Source organism: Berghia stephanieae, unplaced genomic scaffold (assembly GCF_034508935.2).
Source record: "Berghia stephanieae isolate SIO BIC M18660-M18661 unplaced genomic scaffold, UCSD_Bste_1.3 scaffold44, whole genome shotgun sequence".
NCBI lineage: Eukaryota > Metazoa > Mollusca > Gastropoda > Nudibranchia > Aeolidiidae > Berghia > Berghia stephanieae.
In genome coordinates, this window is record NW_027625733.1 from 38,335 (window position 1) to 54,810 (window position 16,476).

The window sequence follows — 16,476 nt, forward strand, 5'->3', positions numbered from 1 at the left end:
AAAAATAAGTAGGAGTGAAATATCTGTTCAATCTTAGTTATCGTTTAACATTATAACAAGTGTAACTAAATGACAAATTGCCATATTTATGGACAATAAAGATCTATTATTATTATTATTATTATTATTAATATTATCGTAGTTAGACCACTGAAATACTGATAATTAGTTGAGAATTGCAGACCCCTAAAACGGCGAATAGCTGCAGAAATAGCAGTTAAGACCTCTCTGGTTGGGTAGCATCCACCAACTCCCATGTAATCCAGAGGAAAAATATCGTGGCGCATCTAAACATAATCCGTTGAAATTTTAGAACAATGCTAACTAACGACGGACTTGTTTACAGAACTCTTTTTTAATGAAACTAATTCCCGTGCCCATGCACGTGGTGTCTCCATGCACGATTTTCATGGCAGGGTTCGAAATTTTACAGTTACACTAAAACCACAGTGAAAATTGTCAAACTTTATTAGTCGCAGCGCCAATTGTCGTGAATAAGTTTTTACATCTCATTCACGATGAGAAAATAAAATAAATAAATAATATGCACGAGGCATGTATCTCCACCGAAGTGGGCAGTTCGCGATTTACTAAGTACACATTTTGGTTATCCGGTTAGGAAACGTTTAGTAGAAATTCATATTGCAAAAAAGAGAGCGAGTAAGCGGTGACTGCCGCTTATATACGAGGGCAAACAAGATATGACGTCACAATCACAAACGGAACATCATGACAACAACTCACAACAGCCTCGATCGAGATACTACACACCAACACACAAACACACAACATAACAAGGCATATTGTTCCCTACAACTATTACCTTAAAATTGGTTGGGTTGAATGAAAATAAAGCTGTCTTACTTAGACAGGTTCGTCAAGCCCATTAAATTAAGAGGCTGTGATTATCCCCAGAGTATTAATTATATATTAATATTAACAGAGTTATTCGACACCCGAGTCGCGCATGAGCATTTTGAGAATTAGCTACTCTCAACGACTTCTGTCGTGTGAATTTATCAGCATGGTGGTAGTAAATGGTTGTCTGTAGGCAGGGACTCATTAAAATGCTTAGGCTAGGGATTATATGATCAGAACAATGAACAATTTGAATGTAAAACCCTTCATCCGCATAGAAATTGTCTAAACAAATAATAGACAGAATGTCGTGTGAGCTCCTTGTTGGATGGAATCTTAATGACACGAAAGCCTAGTATGCTGAGAGGAGCATAGTGGTTGAGCTGCTTGACTCTTAATTGGAAGTTCTTGGATTCAAAGCCCAACGGGGAACCTTATTTTTTCAATACTATTTTTTTTCCTACTATTTTATTATTTAAAAAATATTTTCCTTTATATTTTAAAGCTTATTTATTGATTTTTTAAATATATTATTGTTCTTATTATTATTATTATCATTCTACCATTCTTTTTCTAATTATTATTAATATATTATTATTACTTTTGTCTGTCAAATAAACATTGTTGTCACAATAGTTAATTTATGAAAGTCATTACTATCATGGGGAAAATTTCTGAGCGCCACGTTTTACACCTGAGTACGGAGAGAGAATGTGAGCTTTTTCCAACATAGGCGAGCTATAGTGGGGCAAAAAGCCAGCTGAGGGAGGCACAAGTGAGACAACTTTTTTGGGCGGGTTAAAGTGTGCATGCGTCAATGCAGAATTACCAGTTTGGCAATAAAAAATAATAGTTTTAACTGGCTTTGATATTTGGTATTTTGGGATTGTTTTGCTAAATCACTTAATTTTACCTAAATGACAGATAATTATACAGTATTATTATATGGTGAGCCAAGGTCAAATTATTATGACCGCGTGACAAACAATAAGGATTTTTTCCTTTTATTATATGCATTTTTGCAGAAAAAAAGCGATATCTATAATATTTTATCTTTTTTCCCATAACTAGTGTGGCATGTTCTATAAAAATAATCTCACAACCCTGGCATATTTACACGTCCTTTTCAATCTCAAGATGGCGTATGGCAAGTACTATTGCTATGAAATTGAAATGAGTAAGAAGACATTTAATTTTTCTTGTACTGCCGCTGAGGTTAATATGATATATTATTTATATTGTTGTTGTTGCTCTTTGTTTAAGTCATCCAAGGGTTGATGGGTCTTTGAAAAATGTCACTTGCTTTCACTGTGGCGGACTGAATGGTGGGAATGTGTGACATTTATTTTCATTTGGTTACGACGAGTGGGGTTTGGAGTTGGAGATGTTTGGATTGGCGTGATGTTGGATAGTGTCATATTTCAACATGTAGTATTAGATTTAGATAGTCTTGATATTTTAAGTAGAAAATAGTTCGTTTTGCATAGAACACTGATATGATTCATGATACTAAAACGGTTCATTCCTTTTCCAGATTCCAAATTATGATGGATGGTGATAGTGATAGTGATAAGGTTCTGGTCACTGACACTGGTGCCAGTGCTAATTTGTTTTAGTTTTATGAAGTGACTGGTTACCACAGAAACTTATAGCACCATTCTTGGCACAATGCTTGGTATCGCAATAACATTTTCAGCCAGTGAGAGCTGCTTTGATCAGTTCGGGTTTTGTTTTTTTTTTGTCGCAAAAATAGGGTTACGATAGACATAAAAATAAAAAGTAAAAAAAAGAAAACCGATTCACATCCAGAATTTTATTCATGCCTAGATAAATCTTAAACAAATATTAATGTACAACAGACGTTTAAGACAGTAGGAAAATTATTTTCGGAAAGATCCTACATCCCCAGTATTCATTAAAGAATTAAAGGCTGTCATTATTCCCATTGAAAATTCGTTATCCCCAGACACCTTTTTACAGGACGTTGCAAGGGATAAATGTCCCGTCCCATCCCCCCTTTTTTTTTTTTTTTTTTTTTTTTTGAGCGAGTCTATTCTTTTCTCCCTTTTGTTTGGCCTTTTGTTCCGTTTCTGAGCATGAATTTCTTAAAATTGTTTTACTTATTTTTTAAATTGTTTGTTTTTTCTCCTCTGTCTGACCATTTGGTCGCTCTCTGAATGAATATTTCTGTTTGTTTGCTTTTTGATTATTCTTTTTAGACACTTTTTCAGATCGGAGTGGGGACGAATATGACAATTTGCTAGAAACTAGAAAGGAACCAAGAGAGAGAGAAAGTTTAAAAAAAAAAAGGTGGGGGGAGGATGGATGGGTCATTTATCCCTTTCAACGTTCTGTAAAATGAAGACGGAATTTTTAAAAAAGTGGCGGAACCAGGATTTGAACCCACAACGCCGATTCTGGTAAAACTTCCAGGGCAGACGACTAAACCATTCGGCCATGACACCCAATTCGAAGTCGACTCATATTGTGTATATGTAGTAACAACTGATTTATTGTTGGTTAATTTTGTTTTTATAGATATTTTATTAACTTTCCTTATTTCTATGTGCATTTGGAAACATTCCATATTCTGGAATGTGGATAATTGTTTAAAAGAGCGGAGTTTCAAATATATGTGTCTGGGGATAATGAATTTTCGTCATCCCCAGACAGGTGTCAGGGGAGGGATAACGAATTTGCATTACACCTGGGGATTTTAAAAAGTATGAAAAATCTCTTGGGAGAGTAGAGGGCTAGGATTTACTGAGTTAAGACTAAGATCTGGTGTTAGTAAGATTGAATCTCGCCTTTAATGGGTTAAATCTTATTGTTTGATTTTTAAAAATTACACACTGAGCGAGTTTAAGTTTTAATTTTTTTAAAATGAATTATTTACTATTGTTATGACATTTACTGCTTTTTTATTTTTTCTTAAAGGTGGCGTCAATTGGCACAGTGGTCAATCAATATATGGTCTGTTAATTCTCACAGTCCGCAACGGCGACAAAGTCCTGGTAAACCGGTGATGTGTATTCAACTTGGATGACAGACTGCATTTGGAAGCAATTTTTATTGTAACCTGAGTGAAGTTTTCGGATCCCACAGATTTGGTAAATGAAATGATTCTTATGTTACCGCAGTTATGAGAGATAAAAGTATTATTCTCTTTTAGACTTAAGTCAGGCCTGTAAATCTTCCGACTTTTGTCGGATTTCCAACAGTACGATTTTGCTCTATAAGTGCTAATATTTTAAAAAACAATTAATAGTAAAAATATAATTCGTAATGTCAAAGAACAGAACCAATAAAAAAAAGAAAATAAATGACTTTTATTTCATTCCTCAAAAATATCTGATTTTATTCCCTTTCAAATGCTGACTTTAAAAAAATTAATTATTTGTCGCATCAAACACAAATCAAAACTAGGCTGTCTATCAGTTAGCTATAATATTATCATGTCACCTACATGCTCATCTAGACGTGGAGGTATTCACTGCCTGGCTACTGTGCCACAACCAGCGAGAGACGGTTGCGAAGTTCGTCGCGAGTCGTCAAACACAGACCTAGTCAGTAAATAATGCACGCACAGAAGTGTGTCGGAGTTTCTCGGACCGGAAGCAGGCCTGTCAATCTTCCAACAAATGTCGGAATTCCGACAGTACGATTTTGCTCTATAAATTCTGACATTTAAAAATATATATATATATTCGCAACATCAAAAGACAGAACCAACTAAAAGTAAAAGAAAAATGTTTTATTTTGTGTCTCGATGAGAGTATTAAAAACATTTAGACCTGTAAATTCTCAGTCAGAAATCAGTCAATTCCTCAAATTCAAATATTTTTTAAAAGGAAAGAAAGAAAGAATTCATGAATCGTAGGCGAATGACGTGAAATAGTTAGGAATGTTCCACAGTGCTACGCATTGCTCAAGGGCGTTTATATTTACAATGGATATATTGCCAAGGCTTCTTAGAATTGCCGTGTCTGAACACACCCCAGTGTATTTTCACACAGCCTTTGTGAAATTATCTTTTCACTTTCCAACCCTGTCATGTTCCCAATCGTTGCCAATTTTAACTGAGCCGCCGAGCGATAAATTTCACTGTTTCGTCTAAGCCAAAGTTGACCACATTTACTTCGTAGAGCCTAAAAGTATGAGAAAGTTTAATGCGAAAGCCGGAAGTGCGTTATGAAGATACCTTCAAATCGAAAGTTTTATGATTGCTACAAGCTCATCTCGATTGCCTCATGTTGTACACAAACTGGTTGACCGTTTCTTCACTGATTTGGGTACTTAATTATGAGAAACAATTGTAAGTAGCCAAATTAATTCCCACGTAAATTAGTTTTCTGCCATTGTTTTGCTCAAATGAGCTTGCTGTTTACTATTCATCTCGATTCTTTGGATTTTTCTGATACGATACGAAGAGTTAAATTTCACTGTTTCGTCTAAGTCAAAATTGACCACATATACTTGGTAGAGCCTAAAAGTTTAATGCAAAAGCCGGAAGTGCGTTATGAAGACACCTTCAAATCGAAAGGCTTATTATTGCTACAAGCTCATCTCGATTGCCTCACGTTGTACACAAACTGGTTGACCGTTTCTTCACTGATGTGGGTACTTAATTATGGGAAACAATTGTAAGTAGCCTAATTAATTCCCATGTAAATTAGTTTTCTGCCATTGTTTTGCTCAAATGAGCTTGCTGTTTACTATTCATCTCGATTCTTTGGATTTTTCTGATACGATACGAAGAGTTTCAGTCAGTTTTTATAGAGCTGATTTACAGGTCTATACTTATCTCGTCAAAGGCAAAACAAACCAGACAGCATTCCATCTTGTCAATAATTATCACCACCTCCACACTACCCGGACGTGTACTTGTTCACTGTCTACTGTCTGCCCACAGACTTGTGTGTCTACCTGCATGTAACTAGCTAGTGTCTGTCGCTCGCATTTGCGAATCGTCGATCACAATTCGTAGTCAGTAATCAACTAATGCACATAGTGTGTTGGGGACCAGGCCGTTTCTTTCTATTTTGCTTCTGATACACACACCTCGTCCCATTCTTCTTTTTTTCAGTTCAGTTCATTATCTCTATTCGGTTGAAAGTGAACCAGAAAATATGAATGCGAAATAGATATTTTTCTTCGAATGAATACTTATATCGGAAGTTTTCACTCGTTTGGCATACGACCTAGGCGGGCTGAGACAGGCCAGCCGAAGAGAAAAACCGCAAGGTGTGTTTAGGGCTCAACGTATAGTGTGTTCACACTTGTGGAGTGTGTAACCGAAATTCCAACAAAGTTGCCATATTGGTTTTTATTAGACAAAGCGAATTAAGTTTGGTTACTGATTCTTTGTCAAAATATGATTCTTGGTTGAAATTCAGTTTAAGAGACACGTCTTTTAATATTTAGTGTCTAAAAATTAAAAGATATTTTAAACAACAATTTATATTCAACAAACCCAGCAAATCACACACAAAGACTTGATTCTTAATTGGCAAATATTTTTGGCTAATAAAACATCTCCTCTCTGACTATATACCGGTTTGGTACCGGCTTTGAATCTATGATTAGCCCTATGTCACATTTGAGTCAGATTTACTGAAGCTCTAACTTTTAATTCCTTTTCAAATATTTATACATTTAAACTGTGTTGTTGGAGTTTTAAATTCTTTATCCATATTGTTCCATACAGTAATTGTTTTGTAAAATGGGTAGAAAGCGCTCTGTCTTCAATTGTAGAACTGGCTACAGAGATCAACCTGCTGATCTGAAAATAACTGTGTACAAATTTCCGAAGGAAATTCAGAAACGTAAACAGTGGATTTCATGCTTACCAAATAAGCTTAACTTTGAAGATGTTACGGAACATATGGGAGTTTGTGCTCTACGTTGGCCTGATAATCCAAAAATGGTTCGTGTAGGACGATATTTTGTTCCAGTTGACCCACCTTCTGTTTTTCATAATGTACCCCAATCATGTGTACCAAGCTCGTCACAAACTCAACATCGGATTACTACAAAAGCCACTGCTGCCTCTCGAGCTGTTGATTTGGATGAGATGTCAGATTTCATGGAGTCTGATTTATTTCAATATGATTCTTTTCATGACAAATTTTGTTGTGAAGTTGGAAATTGTGGTGCCATTTTCACTCTTCCGTCAGGATCACATGATTCATATTTTATTGAGTAGTGAGAGGAAAGATCAAATTCACAAGTTTGCAGTATATTTTAAATACAACACTGGAACTAAAAATCCCACGGTGACTTATGAGATGTATCATTTGGGGAAACGTATTCGTCACCCATTCATCAGTGAGATTAAATGTTGGAGTCAGCTTGAAGAGTTTCTTCGATTTGTCAAAACAGAAACACCATTTGAAGTTACTGATAAGAAAGTCAACTTTTGTATCAGAAATCTTCAGCTGATGAATTCGTCGAAAAACTCAAGGCTTTACTCTGCAGAGGACCTGTTTTTAGCGTTTTCATGGTATGAAAAATCCCGTGCTTTGTATCTTGAACTTCGTAATCATTTACAATTACCATCTATTTCTACCATGAAAAGAATTACAAGTGTGGCAAATAACACCTCTGATGAAAATCTCTTTACGAATGTTTTTAATCATTTTGAAGAAAGATCCAGAAATTGTATTTTGATTATTGATGAAGTTTATGTCAAGGCATCAGTTTCATACAGAGGAGGAACCATTTATGGATATGCTGTTGATTACCCTGATAAATTGGCTACTACGTTTTTATGTTTTATGGTAAAGTGCTTTTTTGGATCAAGAACATTTCTTGTCAAACTGTTACCCTGTCATGCCTTAACATCTGATTTTCAGTACAGTAACACTATAAATGTCATTTCTACAATTGAAAGATGTGGAAGGAAAGTAATTGCAATAATAAATGATAACAACAGATTGAATCAAGCTTTTTTCAAAAAATTTCCTAAAATAAATGAATCATCTCCTTGGATTACCATGTCCCCAGTTGATCCTACAAGATCCTTATTTTTACTGTATGATACTGTTCACCTGTTGAAAAATATCCGAAACAACTGGATCACTGAGAAAACAAAATGTCTGAATTTCTACCCTTGTCATTCATCTGAACCAGTAACTGCCCAGTGGTCTGATTTGGAAGAACTTCATAATTCGAGACAGGATTTCTTGTAAAACTTTCAACTCTTTCCAAAACAGCATTAAACCCCACAAGTATTGAAAAACAGAAAGTTTCCCTTGTATTGGAAGTATTTTCAGAGAAGACAAGCTCTGCATTGAAATCGTCATCAAAGTCTGTCAGTTCTTGGATCAACACTGCCTTATTTATAGATGAAGTTTTGAAGCTTTGGAAAGTTTTTAACACGAAGTCTCCCTTTCAAAGCACTCGTTTTCGTGACCCAGATCGATTATGTATTGAACTTTCAGAAGCTGGTAGTCATCAATTGAATATCCTGGATCAATGGGCACTGCTTGCTGACCGGATGACAGCATCAAGTCCTGTTCTAAGGGAAAAATCCTTCACAAGAGACACAGCAAATGCTTTAGCTTGAACCTGCAGATGCCTTATTGACTTATCAAAGTACCTCTTGACACAAAACAACTCTGTCCATCATCAATATGTTGCCATTGGTTTCTTCCAACAAGATGTCATAGAGAAGCATTTTGCTCATTTTAGGATGTCAGCTGGTTGCAATTTTTATCTAACAGCTCAAGATCTTTTGAACTGTCATCATATAGACAGGGCCAAACTTTTTATTGAATTTGAGAAGGATATTGATTTTAACTCGGAACTTCTCATCATTGACGACCTTCCGCTCACTACTAACACACTATCATCTGATGAGAAAATGATTCTTTATTATATCGGAGGCTATGTGGCCCTAAAGGATGAAAAGTTGCGAGGAGCAGATGGAGACGTGTTCCCTGAAGATGTCAAAGTCTACACTGAGGAAATGGACAGAGGTGGTCTAAATTACCCTTCGACCGCAACTTTTCATCTTATTCTATACTGCTACACTTTTTTAAAAATGTCTGGAGAAATGCATTGTCGTTCAAGACTCGTAAGAATTTTTCAAGATTTTCCAGCACTGTTTCATTTGGATGTTGTTCTCAGCAAAATTTCTACACGCAGAATTGTAAATATTTTATTGAAACGTTTCTGCACTCAAGCTGACAGTGACAATAAAATCCAACAACAAAGAAGGAAAATAGCCAAACTGTCATCTTTGTAGTTATAATAAATTATTTATACTCATTTTCCCAGCCTCACAAGTCCTATTTCATGCATTATTATACTTTTGAATCTTTTAATGGGCCATTGGCGGTCCCAAGCCCGCAGCTGAATGCATACCTTTTTATATGCGTTCAGTAACTCAGAGGGAAAGATTCTGTGTTTATTCAAATGGATATATATTAAATTGTGCAATTATCAAGGTAAGACATGTTTTATATTTTGATACTTATTTTTCTTCTTTCATTCAATTTTTTTTCTCTTTTTCTTTTTTTTTTTAAAACTTTTGTGTTTGTTTTACTAATGTGATTTATCAAAAACAGAGCTTAAACTACAAAAATATATTTACTATTTGAAAAATTAAAAAAAAAACATTTATTTTTCTCTTATTATTATATAAAAAATCGGTCTCAAAAATATTGTGAAAAGAAAACAAATTCCGACCAAGATAGCGCGAGTGCAGTAACACTAACACAGCGACTCGCTCGTACCTTACGCTGAGCCCTAAACGAAATCGCGACACGGTGTGCTGAGCTGGCCTGGGTCGGGTCGCTTAGCATACGACCGATCTTCTTTTCCTCTATTCTCGCACGACCGTAGTTTTTCAGTTATTTATTAATTAAATTATTCTTCCTATTCATTATGCCTGAAGTATTTTTAGATCGCAGATCGGACTTACTTACCTTAGAAAAATGTGTTAAGAATAAATTTAAATGGGCGTGGCTTGAAGAACAAGACACCAACGGCGATTTCTTTTCTTGCTATGTGAGGAAAATTGAGGCACCAGGAATGGCATTTGTGTCATATCTGGGTTGTGTTGTTAATCCACTTTTTTGGTTTAGTTGGTCTATTTTCGTATCCCCGAAAAGTTCAGACAATTTTTTCACCACCCATTGACAGGCCTGCGGAAGGTTTCTCTCTATTTTGCTACTGACACACATGCATTTCTCCGTGTCTTATTTCTTTTTCCCTGTGATTTATTGGTTCAGTCTGGATGTGAAATGGAAAAATAATAATGCGAAATAATTATTTTTCTTCGAAATATATATTCTTCTTCAAATGCTCTCACACGACAGCACCACCTCCTCCTCTTCTATAATAATTAATCCAAATAAGCGAAAGAATCGGCGTAAAACAGAGCAATTATATATAGAGAGAGTGAAACATTTTTTACGGGTATGTGTGGCGTATAAGCGGAGTGGACTCATTTACATTTTGGCTCAAACAGGTTAAATCATAGAGGAGTATTATTTGCAATTGTTTCCGTGAAATATGGATAAAAGTTATGGCAAATTATATTTCTTATGTCTTCAATCATGTAACATTAGCTTCATATTATGTTCAGGCCTGTAAATCTTCCGTCTATTGGCGGATTTCCGAAAGTACTATTTTTCTCTATAAGTGCTAATATTTTTATTCCGTTTCAAATGTCGACTTAAAAAAAAAACTTCGTGGATGTATTCACTGCCTGGCTACTGCGAGAGTGTCACGAAGCACAGATTATCTTTGTCGCGAAGGAAGTTAACGCGAGTCGTCGAACACACACCTAGTCAGTAAATAACGCACGCACAGAAGTGTGTCGAATCAGACCGGAAGGTTTCTCTCTATTTTGCTACCGACACACATGCCTTTCTCCAGTTCTCATATCTTTTTCTCTATATTTTATTGGTTCAGTCCGGATGTGAGACGGAAAAGATATAATGCAAAATGATTATTTTTCTTCTAAATATATATTCTTTTTCGAGACCTCTCACACGAAAGCACCACCTCCTCTTCTTCTTCTTTTTTTTTCTTCTTCTTTTATGAGAATTAATCCAAATAAACAAATGAATTAGCGTAAACATTGAACACAAACAAACAGGAGCGAAGATACGCAGCTTCCCGTGTCAAGCACGAGATACACATCCTTCAAAAGGGTAGGAATTGTTCTCTTCCTTTTCATTTTACAACTAACTCAGACCAGGATCCTCAAATAATTGGGATTTTGTTTTTTTGGTACCATAGAATTAGGACCTCATTATAAATAAGTCGGGGACAGTGGCATGATTTGACAAGTCATTTGATGTGTCATATCTGTGTTGTGTAATTAATCCATGTTTTTGTTCTTTTGTGTCTATTTTCGCGTGTTCAAAAAGTTCTGACAACTTTTTCACCAACCATTTACAGGCCTGTATGTTATGTGTTATTTTCAATTTTTTATCTTCCTCTATTTTATAATCAAATCGACCTCCATGATATGGCAACCAAGAGCAGGGGAAGTGTCTACTTACAGGGATACCACAATCTTGGATCTTTCCTTCACTTGATGTTGTGTTTTTGTTTTTTACTTTTTCAGCAGTGTAAGGTGCCATTTCAAGCTTTTTGAAGAAGAAATACTCTGACCATTTGGCTAAGATGTCTTTCAGTGGCTATAGATCATTCCCTTTCAAGTACGGAGCTATGAAGTGAGTAGGCTACTTTGGCAAACTGGCATTGTTTATGTCGAATAAAAAAAATTATATGAGCACCTTATGTCATATCCAGTCCTACATCTTGTTTTAAGTTGCTTGTTGGCTTGGGAGCTATTGACAGGCTGTCTCTGGGTGGGTTTTTAAAATTTATTTATTTCGACCTCCCATAGTGGACGATATTGTGCTAAGCCATGGATATATTTGAAAATTGACTTTCGGAGACCAGAAGAGCAGGGGATTTCAGTTCTGTTAGTTAGAGGTGTGTACTACCAGTCTCATACATTTTTCAGCCATGAGGTTTTTAATTCTGCTAATACATTTTACAAAGTAATTAACAACTTGGCATAGTTTTAAAACATGATTATTCATCGTAAAGTGTCACTCAGTTTGTTCCAGTGGTACACAGGATTATCTAAATCTATAATTTCTTAGTCAGCTGACAAATCAACCAGAAATCATCGGATGATTATTTACCAACGTCAATGTATACGACAGTAATTGGAGCATGTTCATATTATTATTACTTGTCTTTCTTTCTTTTTTTTTGTTATTTACGATTAATTAATTTAAGATTTTTTAAATTATGCCCTTCTGCCACATCATAAGACATGAAGATATCGTCTAGGCATTCTCTCTCTTTCTCTCTCTCTCTCTCTCTCTCTCTCTCTCTCTCTCTCTCTCTCTCTCTCTCTTTCTCTCTCTCTCTCTCTCTCTCTCTCTCTCTCTCTCTCTCTCTCTCTCTCTTCTCTCTCTCTCTCTCTCTCTCTCTCTCCCTCTCCTCTCTCTCCTCTCTCTCTCCCTCTCTGTTGTGTGTGTGTGTGTGTGTGGTGTGTGTTACGTTTTATACAATTTTGATTATGATTAGAGGAGAGAATAATTGTTTTAACTTTTTCAGACCTCCCCAGATGGACAGTCCGTATGAAATTGAATTGTGGTGAGGTTGATTGCAGTCTTCCGTCCAGTCACTTACCAAGAAGGCAAATGGTTAATATTGGACTAAGCTCATGTCTGACCCTGTAAAAGCTGAAGCTTACCAGATCCAGGAGAGAGAATTTGAGAAAATACAGAGAGGAACTACCTCCTGAGGAAAAGGTACAAATGAAAGCAAAGCATGGTGAACAATTCGAGAAAGCATGTTTGAATGCTTTTGATACTTCGCTCTCTCTCTCCTTTTTAAAAAATGGGAAATGGGTGCCTCTGGTTTGTGTTGCATTTCTTTTTTCTTTTTTTTTTACGTGGTTTAAGTAACTCTAAAATTCTAGCACCTATCATGAAGAGAGAGAAAATGTTCTTCGGTTCATTGTTTCCAGTTTCACAAATGACCCTGCCACCTTGCAATACCAGAAATATCCTTGGTTCATAGTGGAAGTCCTGGATGCAGTTTTTTATTTCTCATAGTGGATGGCTCTGTCCTCTATCATTATTTATCTTTTTCAAGCTTGCTTTCTGTCTTAGTCTTGAAATGAGATTACTTCATTCTTTCCTGATCTTGGTCAGTAGAGCATACATGCTGAATCTTACTAATTTTTCGTAATTTTACGAACTTTAGACAAGTTTCATGGCCGAATAATAAGTTTTATGGAAAATTACAAATTTTTAATTCTTAGTAATACTTTATGATAATATTAATAATAATAATGAGAAGAACAACTACTACTACTACTACTACTACTACTACTACTACTACTACTACTATACTACTGTTATATAATAACTACTACTACTACTATAATAATGATAATAATAATATTGTGGTTGTTCATACACAATTTCAGAAATTACGAATTTCCTTGTCAAATTACTAAAAATTGACATAAAAATTACTAAATTTGAAGTTTTCAATTTGGCATGTCTGGTAGAGTCAAATGTATAACTGTCATTTTGGGAGATGATTTTTTTTTTTCTTCTTGTAAATAATCTGTTATGCAGTGCAGCAGGGAAATCTCAACCGTGGGACGGGGCCTAGTTGTTCGAGATTTCTGTGTTGAGTATATTTTACAAAGCATGTGTGATGGTTAAATGTGGCATAATGTGTTCTATAATATGAAAACAAAGCCAGCCCATAGCATTGCTGGTTACACACTCAGCACTTGCCGTCTTTATCTATGAATCCGCTATCTAATCACTGTCGCTTCTCATCTCTCCCGGCGCCCCTCTTCTCACCCAGCCTTAAACGTCTTGCATATAACAGGCATTTTAGAAACCTTAAATAGCAAAATGAAAACAAATGGTGTAGGTCAAATTAACCAAATACATATGGTCAATTAAAAGTTTGCACTTCCTCTTTTCTGGTTTAGCAAAATGTTGACATTTGAGTTTCAGGTTTAAGTCTGGTGTTCGCTGGGATAATACAGACCTGCCAACCAGTACGATTTAGCGTATTTTAGTACAATTTTTTGACCCAATTATGCAGATACGATTCCAAGGGATATAGTACGATCTTTTTAAAGATATGTGATGTGAATTATGTTGATGATACATTTGATGCATTGATACACACATGTCGTACACCAACTACCGTGTTTCTGAATGAATGATGCATCACATTTAGTATTATAGTTATCATTTCAGTTGCTTATATGATGCCGGTTTTCACCAATATTTTTCTCATACATTTTTTGAGGATTTGCATAGAATTATGCATATATATCAGCTTATTTTATACTTTAGTCTCAGGCATTTAAGTTTTTGCCACTTATTTAATAGAATATTCTAAGTGAAAATTTAATTGAACTAACATCTTTGACTATGAAGCCTTCAATTAAAAACTGTATTGCTAAAAAGCTTAAACATAAATGGGTTATTTCCTTTTATTGATAATAAGTAAAATTACTCTATTTTGCTTTATAAAATTTATAATGATCTTTTTTCTTCTATATTATTTTGTACGAGTCTAGAATTACAAAGTGGGCAGCTTTAGGAATGGTATTTGGTTCAAAATGAATTCTCTAGAACCATTTAAGTATTTAACTTGTCTTTGCATATTACATACTTGCGAATTTCCTATCATTTGACCAAAGTAATAGTATTGGTAGTATGTAGTAGTAGTAGTAGTGAATGCTCAAAAGAGAGAGAGAGATATGGATCATTAGATAACATATATGGAAATATCTTGCTACTGTTTCAAAATGTCATCTATTGAATTGAAGACAGCTCAAAACTTACTCATATCTAATGTACTGGGCTAGCAGATATCACCATCACAACTTCATTTAGTACATCATCATCTCTTACCATCACCACTGCCACAACCACCACAACATCACTTTTACCACCACCCCCACCACAGCTTCATCATCATCACCACCACCACTGGAGCACCATCGCTACAACAACCACCACTTTTTCCACTGTCACTAGCACCAATACTACCAACATGTTAAGGGTCTTTTGGTCATTTCTTTGAGTGTTTCGATAGCAATTTCCTTTGATATTGCAATTTCTGAGCCTTATTCTAATTTAAAATGGTCATTACTTTTTGGTTTCTCGATAAATCGATCGCCAGAGATTGCTTGAATGATGAAGTTCAGAGGCAGAGTTTATTTTTATTTTGGTTTGGTGCAAGCCTGTAAATCTTCCGACTATTGTCGGATTTCCGACAGTACGATTTTCTCTGTAAGTGCTAATATATTATTTTTTAAAATTAATAGTAAAAATAAAATTCGTAACGTCAAAGAATAGAACCAATAAATAAGAAAATAAAAGACTTATTTCATTCCTCGAGAAATTCAGATTTTATTCTGTTTCAAATGCCGACTTTTAAAAAAAACAAACTTTATTTTTCGCATCAAAGTCAAAACAAAACTAGGCCGTCTATCGGTTAGCTATAAAATTATCATGTCACCTAGACGTGGATGTATTCACTGCCTGGCTACTGTGGCACAGCCAGCGAAGGAGGGTTGCGAAGTTCGTGCGAGTCATCAAACACACACCTAGTCAGTAAATAATGCACGCACAGAAGTGTGTGAGCTTCCGACCGGAAGGTTTCTCTCTATTTTGCTACCGACACACTGCATTTCTCCGTGTCTTTTTCTTTTTCCCTATGATTTATTGGTTCCGTCTGGATGTGAGACGGAAAAATAATAATGCAAAATAATTATTTTTCTTCGAAATATCTATTCTTCTGCGAAAGCTCTCACACAACCGCACCGCCTCCTCTTCTTCGTCTTCTTTTTCTTCTTCTTCTTCTTCTTCTTCTTCTTCTTCTATAAGAATTGATCCAAATAAACGAAAGAATAGCGTAAACATTTAACACAAACAGGAGCGAAGATACGCAGCTTCCCGTGTCAAGCACTAGATACACATCCTTCAAAGGGGTAGGAATTGTTCTTCCTTTCATTTTACAAACTCAGAATTGGGATTTTTTTTTTTTGGTACCATAAAATAAGGACCTCATTCAGGCCTGTAAATCTTCCGTCTATTGTCCGATTTCCGACAGTACGATTTTCTCTATAAGTGCTATATATTATTTTTAAAAATTAATAGTAAAAATAAAATTCGTAACGTCGAAAGAACAGAACCAATAAAAAAGAAAATAAAAGACTTATTTCGTTCCTCGAAAAAATATTTATTCCGTTTCATTTGCCGACTTTAAAGACATGACAAAACAAAAGCTATAATATTATCGTGTCACCTGCATGCTCCGCTAGCTGTGGATGTATTCACTGCCTGCCTACTGTGCCACAGCCAGCGAGAGAGAGGTCGCAAAGTTCGCACGATTCGTCTTCACACACACACACCTAGTCATAATAGCACACACAAAGTGTGTCGAACCGAACCGGAAGGTTTCTCTCTATTTTGCTACCGTCACACATGCATATCTCCGGTTCTTATTTCTCAGTCTTTTTTTGGTTCCATCCAGATGTAAGACGGAAATAAATAATGCGAAATAATTGTTTTTCTTCGAAATATATATCTTCTT

General features: G+C 35.5%; 1 long non-coding RNA gene across 3 annotated transcripts; it reads left to right on the forward strand.

The window, feature by feature from the left end:
• Positions 1 to 1,465: 1,465 nt before the first annotated feature.
• LOC144961847 (uncharacterized) lies at positions 1,466 to 15,328 on the forward strand. 3 transcript variants are annotated; one of them, XR_013643294.1, is made up of 4 exons: positions 1,466 to 2,183; positions 3,796 to 3,968; positions 11,441 to 11,549; positions 12,451 to 15,328. It is a non-coding gene; the product is annotated as an uncharacterized LOC144961847 (long non-coding RNA). The 3 variants fall into 3 exon arrangements; XR_013643295.1 differs by having other exon boundaries at positions 1,466 to 2,073; XR_013643293.1 differs by having other exon boundaries at positions 1,468 to 2,035.
• Positions 15,329 to 16,476: the final 1,148 nt, after the last annotated feature.